This window comes from Lepisosteus platostomus, chromosome 5 (assembly GCF_059453375.1).
Source record: "Lepisosteus platostomus isolate fLepPlt1 chromosome 5, fLepPlt1.hap1, whole genome shotgun sequence".
In the NCBI taxonomy this organism is placed as follows: domain Eukaryota; kingdom Metazoa; phylum Chordata; class Actinopteri; order Semionotiformes; family Lepisosteidae; genus Lepisosteus; species Lepisosteus platostomus.
In genome coordinates, this window is record NC_142615.1 from 53,223,794 (window position 1) to 53,238,827 (window position 15,034).

At 39.4% G+C, this 15,034-nt stretch overlaps 1 pseudogene; it reads left to right on the plus strand.

Moving 5' to 3' along the window:
• The first annotated feature begins 7,827 nt into the window (after nt 1-7,827).
• LOC148669284 (uncharacterized) lies at nt 7,828-12,213 on the plus strand (annotated as a pseudogene).
• Nucleotides 12,214-15,034: the final 2,821 nt, after the last annotated feature.

Consider the following 15,034-nt stretch of genomic DNA (forward strand, 5'->3'; position numbering starts at 1 on the left):
GTGAGGAATTCGTGCAGCTTTCAGCTCAGTGCCGAGTCCAGAGGGAGGACTCGCTCGCTGAATGATCTCTCAGGAAATCCCGGGTGAGATTCAAAAGGTAAACCTGGCTCTCTATGAACACGAGCAAAGAGTTCTCACACAACAGAAGATTACGATGTGAGTACAGTAATATAAAACACCTGAAGATGCCAGGGATTGAACCCCGGACCTGTGGAGCAGTAAGTGACTTGTAGCGTTGACATAAGAGAGACTTACATAAAGTGCTTTTACTGACCATATTACAAATCACAGGAAGTAAGGTCTTAAAACATTAGGCAGTAGTGGGATTTAAACCAACGCCCCTGAGAGAGTGGAGCCTAAAATCCAGCATATTAGACAATTCAGCCACACTACCTCTGGCCCCTTCTCCTTTCCTCTCATTGCTGAGTATAGGTGCCTTCATGCAATTGAGGCAGGTTTGAATCCCAGCCAATGCATCTCCAAATCTTTTCAAATGAATTTGTGATCTTGTAGCACATCCTCTGAAACCAGCAATCGAAATTGGAAACGTCTTCTTCAACACTGAAAAGCTCAATTCGGACTAAGCAGTTGTACACAGGACAGCAGTACCATATGTGTTCTTGATTGATTCAGACTCGTTCTCAGTGGTACTTGCTCACCAAATAACTTAAAATCTGAGGAAGAATGCTACGAAAAATACTAATCAAAATACAAACTAATAATCATTATTAACCAGAAACAGTAGAAAAACTGGTCACAATAGTGATTATGTCGCTTCTCTGCTTCAGCAATGAAGAAAGATGTGAAGACGGGGGTTTGAATTTAATCCTTTCTGTAGGGGGTTTAGACTTCTAAGTCACAAGCTGGGGTTTATGGCAGGAAAGGGGGTTAACTGATAAGGATTGCAGATGCAAGCTAGGAACCCCCCTGGGTGTAATCTTAAACTGACCATTTGTCCAGAACATCGTAAACTGGCCAAATACCATGAACCCCCCTCTTTACCATCAGACCGAGTGACGTCAGAAACGGAGAAGAAAACACTATATAACCCAAAAGTTTGTACCAGTACGTTGAACAATACTTCGGTTTTGTTGTTTCTTGCGGGAAACAAGACTTCGGCTTTATTGTTCCTTGCATGCAATAAACTCATCTGTTTTACTTCATCTCGGGATCAAGAACCTTATTTCTTCTGTTACAACAGGAGTATAACAGGTTCGATATAAAATCGCAAAAATGTAAAGGGGAAAATACCCCAGACTGCGTGTGAATCCCTCCTTGAGGTAGGCTGTTGTTCTATTGTTAGATAAATATGACGTACTGTGCACAAAATGCTGCATAAAACAACCTGATATTTTAATAATTATTATTTTAGAATTTGATAAGTGTGAGGCCCCGGATTCAGTTCACGTTATCTTCAGTCCTAATTTTTTTTAAACATGAGATCTTCCCTTCCTCTAGTTGAAGTCACACGATGAGAGCGATTTTTTTTTCCATGTTGCGATCCAAACAGTCTGACAGTGACCAAACCAGGACGGATTCTGCTGGGAGCCGGACTGAGGTCATTCTCACTCCCTGTGCTGGTACACCTTATCTAATTTTCACAATTGCGATAGACTTCTTTAAAAAAAGTAGATATAGCCCTGAAAAAAAGCCTTAGCTTTATCAGTTTTTACATTAATCGATTTTGAATCTAAGATCGAATTTTTAATAGGTTCAATTTATATTTAAATTGAAATATAGCGTGCATACCTAATCCACCAACGGGCAGAGCAATATTTTATGGTGGATTTGTATGGGCATCTGTATGATACCACTACAGCACTGGCGCAGGTGCAAAATCCACTTTCACACGACTTTTTCAGTGCCTTCTCTCTCACATGATCCGGAGCGCAGGAGCTTATATCGTTCAAATGTTATTGATTGCTGATCGTTCAGCGGGGGTCTGGATGTGTCTGTGCGGCTGAAACCGGACGGCACCGTCCCAGTGGGCAGTGATTCATCGAATATATGTATATATCACAGCGAAAATACGGCTATACTTATATATATATGTTGCCGCGACGTATAATCAACGTCGAATTGCAACCGTAAAATCGACGACATTAATAAATGCATATATAACGTCGAAAACACATCTTACACAGTCCCTGAGGCTTTTTACTGTTAATGTCTTGTGTGCCGCAACTAGGAGTATACAGCAATCTGCATAGTGTGCGAAGTAAATTATTTTTGCAGTAATTACTTTATTTACACGTGTATACTAAATATAGTAATAAATATAGTCCCACCCTACATCGACATTAAAAGAAATTAAGGAGCACAAAATGCATTACTTGAAGAATGCATATGCAAGGCAGGGGGCCAGGAGATCTGGACACTGAAAATAATAGGTTTCTGGTTCTAATTGTTAGGACAATTAGACAGGGTTTGCAAATGGTGGACAAAAATCGTCTTAATTTCCATTGTAATATTTTTCTTCTTGGAAATGTAGAAGTTGTGCATTTTAAAATTTATATTTGAATCAAAATGTGTTTTTGTTTTAGTGCGTTAATGTAATTAGTTTGTGTTTGTCATTACTATACTGTATATTGCCATGTTACCAGAATTTGTAGCTGAAGTTTAAGACTAGTTGTGTTTTTTATGATTATTGCCCATATGTTGATTGTTGATCGATTGTATACAATGTATAATTTGAAATACATATTGTGTGAATGTGTATTTTCTGAATACATTTCTAAACCAAATCATTGGCTTGATTTACTAGTTTCTACACCTGTAAAACCTATCTTTGATGTATAATAGACCTCTACTCATAAACGTATAATAGACCTCTAACCATATACGTATAATAGACCTCTAACCATATACGTATAATAGTCCTCTAAAGTTATCCGTATAATAGACCTCTAACCATATACGTATAATAGTCCTCTAAAGTTATCCGTATAATAGACCTCTAAATTTATCCATATAATAGAACTCCAACCATTTATGTATAATGAACATCTAATCATAGACGTATAATTGACGTATAACAATAGACGTATATTAGAATTTCATTCTAGACGAATTGCAGACCACATTTATACGTCTAAGGTATGCGTTTAATAGACATATATTATACGTCTTTTGGCCACTGGGGTGTATCAGGCTCCGCTGCACAGCAGTGTAAGTATAAGTGTATAGATGAAACCTTTAATGTATTGTTCGGTTTCAATCAAAATGCTTTACTACTACAAGAGAGAAGTATAGTAAGAAGGATGGAACAAAATGTATGATTTATTGGAAGAAAACGTTTTTTATTTATAAGCTCGTGTCATCCAGCTCTAATACAAAAGCGACTCGCATCTTCAGCCCTTTTTTTTGTTTGTGATCATTAATTTATTTAGTAATAATCAACATTGAACTTTTTAAAAAATTAAACGACAATAATCAAACACGCAGACAGATTTTTTGAAAGTATTAGGAGTTGACAGGGTGCCCCTTCGGAATAGTCGTCAGAAAATGTGAGAAAAGGAAAGTTACGTACAGTAAGCTCTCATACACAGTATTCGACATTGGAATCTGATTACAAAAAAACTACCTGTCTCCCCAGCATTTATCGGTGCTGTTGTTCTCTGAGTTCTCTTAAGAAATTCCAAATTATCTCCTAATTGCGACTTGCTCGCTGAATGATCTCTCAAGAAATCCCGAGTGAGATTCAACAGGTGTTTCCTGCAACAGCCACGACAAGTGTGAAGACGTTCTCTGGATTTCCCGAATATGACGTTAAATTAGTTCAAATCATTTACCAGGCTTCCCACGTACAAAAAGGCCCAAGGACTCCAGCAGTCTTACAACCACTGTCCTGTTTGTCTCACCAGACACGATCTCTATTCTGTTGTAATCCACGATGACCCCGTTCTTCAGGTGATTTATCATGTCCTTCCTCGCCTGTTGAGAGGCCATCCTGATCTCCTCTACTGTGGCGTGCTTCATACACACCCTCTTCATGTGAGCAGGAAGCTGATCAAAAGTATTCAGGCACATCTTGCACACCAGGGGAATCCTTACGGGTTTCCTTTGAAAATAAATAATACCATCTGTGTATAGAAACAAGCTAAGACTGATTTCTTAAATTATCCTTAATTTTCTCTCTCATAGTTTGAGCATAATGATTTTATTGTATTTATATCAGACTTGCTCATTGCTCCAAACGAAATAATGGCTTAATATAAAAAAGTGTACTCTTACTTGGTCTCAGTCACATACTTTCCAATAGGAGCCATTGTGGAGTTCAAAAACTGCTGGTCCTAGAAGTGGGGAAGGAATTTTATAAGATAAATTGAATTACAACAGAAGGACTGGCTGAGGGAACACTGGAATATATACAAATTCCAACTAGTGAGGAGTCCATATAGACACAGCTACCTTTCATATTCAGTATAAGATAGAGAGATGAATTGGCCCTGAAAATTCACTGCAATGAGAGACTGCTCCTGCCACTGTATATTAACAAACATACATGCTCATCTATATTCATTTGCAGTTACATTATTGCAATGAATCTGTATCCAAAAAAGGATGTGCTCCATCTCGTCAGTAGATTGGATTCCAAAACTGATTTGGGTCAATATACATTGCCTTAGAAGATAAGGTACAGTCTACTGTAGGGAACCATCAATTTAGAAAGCATTGGCCTTCCCTGGGGGGCAGGTAGGTGCAAAAGCTTATCATGTTGCCATAGTAGACAAAGTTCTATAAAATGTTAAATAACTTTAAAAAAAGCATCTTGGTCTTTCAATACTGTACAAGGTGAATTAAACTGTCCCTGGTAATGCAAGTAATGAGAAGCATCCCAGAAACTTTATCTCTAGAAACATTATCTGTTTCATATCATGTAATTTAGTGTGATGTTGTCAGAATTCAAGGACATTATCACACACAGAAATTGGTTCAGTTGAATCTAAAAAACACAGCTAAACATGGGTTTAAATGTAAAATAGAAGTCTTACCTCTTGTCAAAAGATTTAATTCAAGAAGTGAACCTCAGATCCTTCTTTGAAAAAAGTAAGTTAAAATGAAAATGATTGTTAAAAACTGGGCTTTCAATAAATGACAAGTTTAATCTAATACTGCTCTGATCATAGTAGCAGGAAGGTGTGTAAATTACTCTGTACCTTCTCCCCAGGTGTCTAAAAGACTGACCATTTCCAGAGATGGCCGTTGAAAGCCACTTTCTACTAAAGTTAAAGTTCTACTAAATAATCCATGTAATCCATGTTACACCTCATTCACCTTGTTTTTTTTTTTTATTTTAACCCTGAGATTATAGAGGTTTAATACCTATGGTACCCATATTCACCCTTTATTTAATACACCATAAATTTAATATTTATTCTTAAATACTAGAAAGAGCTCTCAATAAATTAAATGCCCCATTGAACTGGCCCTGATTATACAATGCAAGGAGAAGTCTTCTAAGCCAATACTTGTAACCAGAAAGAGGCTTTATTTCAATTGTACAATATACAAAACAATACCATTTAACACAAAAGATATATTCCACACCGTGGCATGCACATGATGAGATTCTTGATATTAGATTAGAAAAAAAAATATCAATGCACTGAGAGACGCTTAAGAATAAAGATGCATCTGCCTGACTGCATATTAGTTTTAAAAGGTTATCAGCAAATGCATTTAAAAGTAAAAATGTCAAGTCTTACCTCTTGATCGTAGTGGTGATTCAATATCCAGGACCTTAGTCAAGTCTCAGAGTTACTGTACCTCCTGTCTCGATTGCAGGTGTAAAATGTATTGCACTATATTGCAGTTACCCCGAGCAAAGTCTCCACCCCTCCCAGAAAACAGCACTCCCCTTTGGCAAAGCAGTGGGTGGAGGAAGCCTTTGCTACCATTATCAAACACAAAAATCGTAATAATTTAATTTTAAAAACATGGCTAAGCATGGGTTTAAAGTATATTCAACAGTGCAGGTGCATCCAAAGAAATAGAGTTTCCCAAGCCCTCAGAAAGAATTACCATTTCCAAAGATGTCTGTTGTAATTTACACACCTTGCCCCAAGGTCCAGTCAGTCAAAAGCATCTTTATTAATAAGCCTCAGTGCCTTGGTATTTTTTACTAATCTAATATCAAGAATCTCACCATGTGCATGCTGAGCTGTGGAATATATGTATTGTTTTATATACTTTAAAATCGAAATACCACCTCTTTCTGGTTACTTATCCTTTATTGCATAATCAGGGCCAAATAAAACTAAATCAGTGTCACCTGCTAGGCTCAAAATGCCTTCAGGGGACACCAAATAGGAGGCACTGGACTATAAATACCCATCCATGTTATAACACACTTACCAAGGGTTTTTTAGTTTACTCTGAGCTTTGAGAGATTTAATACCTATGGTACCCATATTCATCCTTTATTTAAGGGAAGTACACATCCTAGACACACAGGAAACCCTCTTGCCCCAAGGGAAGACCGATACTTTGGATGGTAATGATTGAACCTGGCTTACAACAGACATCTTTGGAAATGGTAATTCTTTCAGATGGCTTGGCAAACTATCTGCCCCAGCTAAGACGGGTACTTTGGATGTTAATGCTTGAAACTAGACATCTTTGGAAATGGTAATTCTTTCCGAGGGCTTGGGAAAATCTATTTCTTTGGATGCACCTGCACTGTTGAATATACTTTAAACCCATGCTTAACCATGTTTTTAAATTAAATTATAACAAGACAGGAGGTACAGTAACTCTGAGACTTGACTAAGGTCCTGGTTATTGAATCACCACCACGATCAAGAGGTAAGACTTTACATTTTTACTTTTAAATGCATTTGCTGATAACCTTTTAAAACTAATATGCAGTCAGGCAGATGCATCTTTATTCTTAAGCGTCTCTCAGTGCATTGATATTGTTTTTACTAATCTAATATCAAGAATCTCGTCATGTGCATGCTGAGGTGTGGAATATATCTTTGTGTTAAATGGTGTTGTTTTGTATATTGTATAATTGAAATACAGCCTCTTTCTGGTTACAAGTATTGGCTTAGAAGACTTCTCCTTGCATTGTATAATCAGGGCCAGTTCAATGGGGCATTTAATTAATTGAGAGCTCTTTCTAGTAGATATGAATGCAGAATGGATACAGATTAATTGCAATAGTGTAACTGCAAATGAATATAGATGAGAATGTTCACTTTTTTATGAAACCATTATTTTTTTTGGAGCAATGAGCAATACAATAAAATCATTATGCTCAAACTATGAGAGAGAAAATTAAGGATAATTTAAGAAATCAGTCTTAGCTTGTTTCTATACACAAATTATATTATTTATTTTCAAAGGAAACCCCACGAGGATTCTCCTGGTGTGCAAGATGTGCCTGAATACTTTTGATCAGCTTCCTGCTCACTTGAAGAGGGCGTGTATGAAGCACGCCACGGCAGAGTAGATCACGATGGCCTCTCAACAGGCGAGAAAGGACATGATGAATCACCTGAAGAACGGGGTCATCGTGGATTACAACAGAATAGAGATCGTGTCTGGTGAGGCAAACAGGACAGCGGTTGTAAGACTGCTAGAGTCCTTGGGCCTTTTTGTACGTGGGAAGCCTGAAGACACATTGGCAAGGTGAGATATTTTTAATTTGTAAGGCTTCTGTAGTTTCTTTTTGAAATCATTGTTACAACATATTATGTAAAAGCATTTTGAAAAGAATCTACCTGTATTCCAGTGGCCCTGAGCAAGAGGCCACTGTCCAGGAGGAAGAGATGCCAGAGGCTGCTCCAGAAACTGAAGCAGAAGCGGAGGAGGAAGGGGAAGATGGGGAACAGTAAGACTCTCTGCTCAATAGGGTTTCTAGTGCTTTATTTTTTATTTGCACGTTGTATGTATAAAAATTGATTTTGTTTCACAGAGGCAAGAAAAAATGTAGCCTTAATTGGGATGTCAGTTAATTGGTAGATATACATATTCACACGGGGCCACATCTAAAGCCATTTTCTCCCAGAAGCCAACTAAGAAAACGGAAACACTTATAATACATGTAATTGTCCATGTGTCTTATATCTACAGGGTGTCAGTTAAAGGTAATCTAAAAGCTCCCCGAAAAAGAGTTGCCCTGGCTGGACTTTACAGAAAACACTCTCTTGATTCTCCTCTCCTGGCTGGCTTTAAACAATACCTTATCCAGGGCCTGGGAATGGTAAACTGCTCCAAGGAGGTAGGTATTTGGTACATGGTTTTACTCGGCTTAAACTTCACATACCACGGATGTTGGTCATAAAAATAATGACTTTCTCTATATATGTTTTTCAGGTTGAAAATGTCTCCAGGTTCCTGTTTTTTATGCATCCATCAGAAGTTTCCTTAAGTTTTCTGAAGGACATATCCAAAATGCAGACATTTGTTTCCCAGTTGAAGATGACTGGGCTGTCTCACCAGACCATTGCAGGTTATATCATTAATATCAGCAGATTCCTGCTCTTCATCCTAAAAAACACTAACCTGCAAGTGGAGGATCCCAGTCTAGCTAAGAGTTTATTAGACTTCCAGAGCAATCTAAAGGATATAAAAAAAGAGAAACAACAAGAGTGTCAGACAGGAAATAACCAGAAAGAGGTACTTTTCTTATTAAATGTTGGTTCAACTTGTACTTGCTTTTCTATTCAAACACATGAATGTTGCCTTTTGGAGGCTGATAGTTGTAGTAGTTTGATGGGTTTACTGAGACAATTATTAATTGTAGCAGTAATCACGAGGTTGTTCGTTGGGGCTTTTAGAAAATCAATCGTCAGAACAACTAACAACGCACACACACGGGTTCAATACACGGGATAAATTAATTTAATATAAACTGTGCACCAAACATATACTAGTCTGCCTGGATACGAGCTGCAGACCTTACTGTGAGGGTTGTCAATATACAAGTTATATAATCTCGAAGAGATGCAAACACAAAGAGATACACAACAGAGAATATATGTCAATATATATTGTTCGTTTACCAAATCGCTAATCAGTGTTATTACCCACTGTTACTCTAAACTCGTAAGTAAATACATAACTTATGAATTAAATTGATAACAACTTGTGTTGAGATACAATTGAATTCTCGAGATGCAATGTAGAACATGGGGTTTACTTATCCACTGTGTTTGGATTTGGAATTTCCCGGCACGAACACCAAACCAGCTGACAGGCTCTGTTGCAGCCTCTGTTCCAGCGGTTGTCCAATGGGCGTTGTGTCGGCGTCCTCTGGCTACCGGCCAACCAGTCGAGGTGCAGCTCGGAGTAGGACGGGCGGAGGAATCTAACTGCGGCGCGCAGGGCAGTCGTTGCTCCGAGGGGATCTACCAGCAGTCCGGCTGGCTAGTAGAAAGTCTCTATGCACAGAGTGTGACTGCGAGTCCTCACAAGTCACTCTTTTGCCTGGGAAGAAACTGGTTAGTTCCCTGTCCAGCGCTACTTCTGAATAAGCTATTCAGGTTGTCGACGAGGGTCCAACTGTAGGCTGCCGTTGATCAAGCGGAGCATTCACGTTGGTAGAATTCTGAGTACGTATGGGATCCTCGGCCTCGCTCTTAGAACAAAATCCAAGTCCTTTTGCAGACAACAGCAGTTGTCACGTGATTGTCTCTGAGGATGCGCGAAAATGGCCAAGGAGAGCCCAGAACTGAGCTTGCGCTCCATTTTTGATCAAGACCCAGATGTGTGCTGATTGGTTGAGAGTTTGGTGGGCATTGGAGACCACGTGGTATTACCACGCCCTGCCAGTCCCTGATTGGTTGGTCAAGGTGAGATATAAGTCACTTACTCTTGACACTTAGGAATGCAGTCCAGATGTCCATTCGGCACTCCCTAGACTGATAGGCGCCAATGGATGACCATTGATCATGATAGCCAGGCTTAGCTAATTGGATCCCCGTCTGGGAGCTTGTTTCTTATCAAAAGAAAACATCTTAAATCAGCTTGCATGAATAGTTTCTCTGTGGCTGCACCACAGAGATGAACAGAGAGATGAGGCCTCATTTGGGAAGGCTCAGAACACTTAATTCTTTCTTATTAATAAGCCTCGCCACTACATAGTATTGCTCTCTCTCCCCCAGACAAACACAGCTGCAGAGTCCTCCACCTAAACTAAGCGATTGCTTGAAGGTGTTGAGTGTTGCAAAGAAAGATGTGCAGCAGATACTGGGCAAGACACACACCTCTGCAGACATCACCACAAGTGAGCGGATTGTTGTGATGCTTTACCTGCAGGCCATTCTCTAGCTGAAGCACCTTCAGCGCCCAGGGGTGGTAAAGAATATGACAGTAAGCATCCCTTCATACAACCGAGAATTTTGATTATAGATGTTCTTTTCGAGAAATTGAATTTAATTAATATTTGTATTAAAAAATCTTCTGAATTCAGGTCCTGGATTGGATACAGCGAAAAATTGTTGTGAATAAAAGTGGGTAAAAACAGGGTAATAATCTCTGTCAAAGAGCTCATGGCTGCAACTCAGCGACTAGCTTCCTTTGCACTAAATGAAGAAGAGGAAAAGGTGAGTTGAAGGTTTTATTGATATTTCATTGCTAAAAACTGTCTTTTTGCATTCAATGGTATGTGAAGAATACTGCATTTAAACTGCATTTTTATTTTTTATTTTATCAGATGTTTCACTGCTACTTCATTAAGTTACGCTGTGATGCAAACTGCAGAATGGAAATAGAACATTTTTTGCGTATGCAGGAGGAGAACCAGTTCACAATCCTACCTATGATCTGCGAAGACTGCATGAGAAGTAAATTGAAATATATAATTATTTTGATGTATTTTCTTTTTACTTTTCTGTGGCTTGAAAACAACTTTTTTATATATGTTTGTTTTGCAGGTACCACCTACCACTGATTACTTGCTATGTTGCAAGAAGGGCATTTGAAATGGAAATAAAGACGTTACCTATTGATCAGAAAACGGTCCTGAATGATTATTTAGGTGTTTCAAATGGAACTGTTGAAAACCTAGCCAGAAGGCTGACAGATGAGGATATGTGCTCAGCCAGGGAACTAATTCATGGCATTGTAGAAGCAGGATCTCTGTAAGTGTCACAGTGATATCAAAATTCAGTATTTGAAAGTCAATATTTAAGATAAACATAAATTTCTCATATTTTTTTAAACTTCAGTTCAGGATCAGGAGAGCAATCTTTAGGCTATGGACAAAAACGTACAGCTGCTATACGGTAAGTTTTAATTCAATATCCCTCTTTCAGTTACCTTTTAGCCACTCTGTCTTAGATCTGAGATATTTAAGTTTTCTTTTTACAAATAGGTCCACTGTGGCAGCTGCTGCATATAGATGGTTGATGCTGCAGCCTTCCAGAAGCTGATACAGATGTTTCCTGTGACATTAGATGGCCAGCCTCCCAGAAAGAAAGAGCGCCTGAGAGTGACCGGCGTTCACGATCGCCACTGTTCCAATAGATGGAGAACTGAGCAGAGGAAAAGGAAGCAATAGAACATATTCGGTAAGAAAAGGATTTCTTCCCTTTTTAAAGAGTAATATTTCAAGAGTCTATTACTGGATATATTCTTTGGGTGGATTTCTGATTTCTCACTACAGATCAATACAATAGACGGTTACCAACAGAAAGCCAAGTGACCCATTATATAGAAAAAATGGGATGGTCAACCCATACACCAGCTGTGTCCGAGGTACTTCAGAACTGGAAGCTGCATGTAGAAGTCCAACCAAATGGCAAGGACATTGAAAATCTGGTAAAACTCTAAACCTGGAGAGGCCTGCACATCGTTGACGATCCTGTGAAAGGGAAGAAGGTTATAACTTCCAGGCGTTTCCAGAAGGGAGAGGTGGTGTGTGATTACCATGGCAAGGTTATCACAAAGACAGCTGGAGAAGCCCTAATGGCACAGACGGCAGAGGGAGACATGGGATATCTATTCTTTTTTGTTGGACCTAAACAAAAAATGTGCATTGATTCGCGTGAAGAACACTGCACCTGCCATCCGGATATGGACACAATTGGAAGGCGCATAAATCATTCAAACAAAAAAGCCAACCTCAGACCAATTAAAGAATCTTTTGTAATTGACGAAAAGACTGACATAATTCTGTTCTTGGCAAAAAGAGAGATTGCAGTGGGAGAAGAGCTCCTATGTGATTATGGTGTCTCCAGGAAGTCGTTTAATGGAAAAGGATAATCTCTGGAGTGGTTGGACGAATGATCATAAAATAAAGCTTTTATTTTAATTTGATTTGTTGATTTATTGGTACATGCCCAGGGCAATAAGCAGTCTGAGGATTTATTTCCAAACGGCATAGATCAGTGAAGTAGTGCAACACACTGGATCATTATATTATTAGAATCTATTCTACTTAAATTATTAAGTAGGTTAGGGTTAGGTGCAGGAACACTGTATTTAGGATGTGTTTGCAGTGATTCTGTGTTTCTAGCTTCAACACAGTGATATATATATATATGCTCAGTGATTTATTGGTACATGCCCAGGGCAATAATCAGAATGAGGATTTATTTCCAGACGGGCTAAAGGTAGTGTTGTGAAATACTTCAATACACTGGATCGCAGATTTAGACCCCCTGCACTCTTACTCCTTAAATAACATTTTAGAATAATACGTTTAGTATATTTAGGTCCCTAATGCTGAAAGAAATGATCATTTGTTTAACATGCACAGGTGTGTCTCAAAGGATGCAGTGCTCCTGAAGGGCTCTCAAACCCTGCATTTCAGATTCCTAGTTGTATCCCTCACATGTGGCACCTCAGAATGACTTCTAACCTTACCTGTGGTGTCTTTAATCCCTATTGCTCAATGCATGGTGAACGTACTGCATACATGTGTCTTGAGAATGAGGAATGGGCCCCTGAGACACTCATTTGCCTTTTTCACAAATGATCATATTTTACTAGAGATTCTGTTTGGGATTCGGATGTGCATTCGGACAGCAATCCCTTTAAAAAAATGATACGTTCTGGATGAGGTCAAAGGTGCAGGAACACTGTATTTAGGATGTGTTTGCAGTGATTCTGTGTCTCCTGCTTCAATGCAGTGATATATAGACATGCTCCTGTAATTTATTGGTACATGCCCAGGGCAATAAGCAGTCTGAGGATTTATTTATCAACCTTCTACAGCCCCAGTGTGTGCGGGTCTCTTCTTCGTGGAGAAGAAAGATTGGAGACTTTGACCCAGCTCTGACTATCCAGATCTCAAATGAAATAACTATTTTAAAAAAATAACATCGATAGCCCTTGCCTCAAAAAGCAGCAGCTCTCGAGTCAGTGCAGGATGCGACTGTTTTAAAAAAACTAGATCTTTGGGGGGTGTACAGTATAATCTTATTCGTATACGAGAAGACAATGAGTGGGAAAACAGCTATTAATGATAACACATGGACATTAGGAATATCTGGTTATGCCTTTTGGCCTAGTTAACGCTCCAGCAGTCTTCCAGGCTTTTATGAAATGGAGTTGATCGCGGAAGATGACAACAGCCAAGTTCAATCAGACTCGGCCGTCAGTAATTAGTCATCGCCGCTGACATCCATTCTTCTCCCAAAACACTATAAATGCCTACAATAACCCTCTCTTTTGCATCTTAACCTATGCAGCTACCCCTTGGTCACCCTGCATGGCGGTCCTGGTCTCCTTGTCCTCTGGCCGGGAGGGGAGCCCTCAGCCAAGCGGGTTAAGCCAAAATTTAGCTACATAATCCTTTTACGATGCTTTAATCTCAGGTGTTGTCATTCCTTGTGAATAATATATTCAGGGATATAATTCAAAGGTTTGTGTTGGTATATCTGGATGCTGCTATTGCTGCTGCTGAATGCAAACACTGAATACATCTATAATTCATTATCAAACTACATGGACAATTAAATATTCCTAAACAGACAGACCCATTATGCAACTCATTATGTAAAGTTTTACACATCGTCGTCATACAACTATGTCCACTGTAGAGAGAAGGCATGGTTTTCAGCAACTGGCAGCTTAGGCACTTGGCTTCTCCCCGCAAGAAAAACTCCAAAAACAGACAGACTGACCATCTGGCCCCTGGGCAAGGACTATCTCCAACAGCACATCTAACAAAGGCAAGTCGCGATTATGTCTTCCACTGGGAGCACCCCTTGTGTTTCACCAGTCCTGCTGCATGTACAGTGTAGAAAGTTCCACCTACAATATAGATACATTTTAAATGCCAGAACTGCTCAGTTCTAGTAGAGTTGGAGGACAGATTTCGCATTTTGGAGGGGCGCATTAGCACAATATTAGATATTAAACATATTTAGGGAAGGATAGATTCAGCTCAGTCAGAGCACTCGGTCAATTCAGAATTTGCTGCAGTCCCTCCCAGCCCAGCTGTCTCCAGCTTGACACTGGCACCAGCAGTGACCACACGCGAGCCCTGGGTCAAGGTCAGATGGGGGTCTAAGAGCTCAAAAACTAGACCCCCTGCACACCAGTTGTCCATCCGACTCAGCAACAGGTTCTCTGCTTTAGGCAGCATGTCCATCAATGCGGATAAGGTGCTCTGAATTGGCAGCTCGATAATCAGGAACCTTAGAACTCCTAACCGTCACAAATCTGAGGTTTCCGTAAAATGCTGACATTGAGGCGAAACTAGACATTTTCCAGCAATGAAGTCTCCACCTTGGTTGTTCATGCAAGAACTAACGAATAAAGTATCAACAATCCGAGATGTTAAAGATTAACTTCGTTTTATTGTATTTTATTGTGTCTGGTCCCTTACAAATCCTTTACAGTAACCTATAGTAAGCTATATTCTTACTAAACCACTGGTTAGAGACTTGGTGTGCATCAAATAGAATAACCTTCATCAATAAGGGAACGGCCTGGCTTTTTTTAAACAGTCTCCACCCAAACTGGAGAGGATCATTATTTCTACCCAAGTTGCCCGCCTGATTACTAAGAGCACACACACTACTGGCACACAGAAGGACATGATGGAAGGCTTAATACTCCACATGTAGTACTTTTT